Genomic DNA, 906 nt, shown 5'->3' with positions numbered 1-906 from the left:
TCCAACCGCCATAGTAAAGCCAGGTTTCTCTGGCAACTGATATCCATAGGCAGACACGTCACCCTGGAGGCGGGCTTATGCCCCTCAGCCAATCACAATCGTCTTGTCTAAGTTTTAGAATGTTCCATAACCAAATGATTGGACGAAGCCTACCACGTCAGCGATGACACTTCGCCGCAGTAAAGGCGGTCGCTAGCAACCTGCTTCTTCACGGCTAAGGATTGAAGCAAACCAATCATCTTTCTCCATTAGTGTAGGCCCTGGCCAATGACGCTCGCCCTCTTAGGTTCTTAGCCCGCCCACCAAAAGGGCGACAGACGTTGGGTCATACGTCTATAGGGCAGGGTGTTCACGTGGCCTATTTTCACGACCCAGAGTTCCCCTGACCAGAGTTTTTTTTTTTTTTCCTGCAGGGAGGCATTATGGGTTTTATTTTTTCCACTGGGAAAGGAAGTGTCTACGTGGCCTGCGGAAACAGGATGGGCGGAAATGAGCTAAGGTTTCCTCGAGTGGGGAAGCGCGAGATCAAATCCTGGTGCCACGCCCCCCAACCTCTTGCGCAATTCTCTGAGTGAAAAAAGACAGGGTGGCGGTTTTAATGTGTGTGAGGGGTGTTGGGGCCGTTGTGTTTGTGCGCGGGAGAGTTCGCGTAGCTTTGGGGTTGGGGTGTGCGCGCGCGGCATTTCTCGTGGCGTTTGAGGTGGTGGGTGTGCGCGGGCGTGCGCCCCTAGCGTTGGAACTCAGTGTTGGGGCGGTATGTGTCCCGGCGCGAGGTTGTGCGTCAGTGTGTGCGCGCGCGCGCGTGTATGTGCGTGTGTGCGTGCACGCGCGTGTGTACGGAATGTTGTCTACTTTTCTATGAGTTTGAAAATTGTTCTAATAAAAAGAGAAACAAGTCAAGGCGAC

General features: G+C 53.5%; 1 protein-coding gene across 1 annotated transcript in view; it reads right to left on the bottom strand.

The window, feature by feature from the left end:
• The window catches only part of MORF4L2 (mortality factor 4 like 2), a 13,291-nt gene that overhangs the window by 11,903 nt on the left and 482 nt on the right, over positions 1-906 (bottom strand). The window lies entirely within an intron of this gene.

This window comes from Crocuta crocuta, unplaced genomic scaffold (assembly GCF_008692635.1).
Source record: "Crocuta crocuta isolate KB4526 unplaced genomic scaffold, BGI_CrCroc_1.0 scaffold2576, whole genome shotgun sequence".
Classification (NCBI taxonomy): Eukaryota; Metazoa; Chordata; class Mammalia; order Carnivora; family Hyaenidae; genus Crocuta; species Crocuta crocuta.
This window is presented reverse-complemented; position numbering and strand designations above follow the sequence as displayed.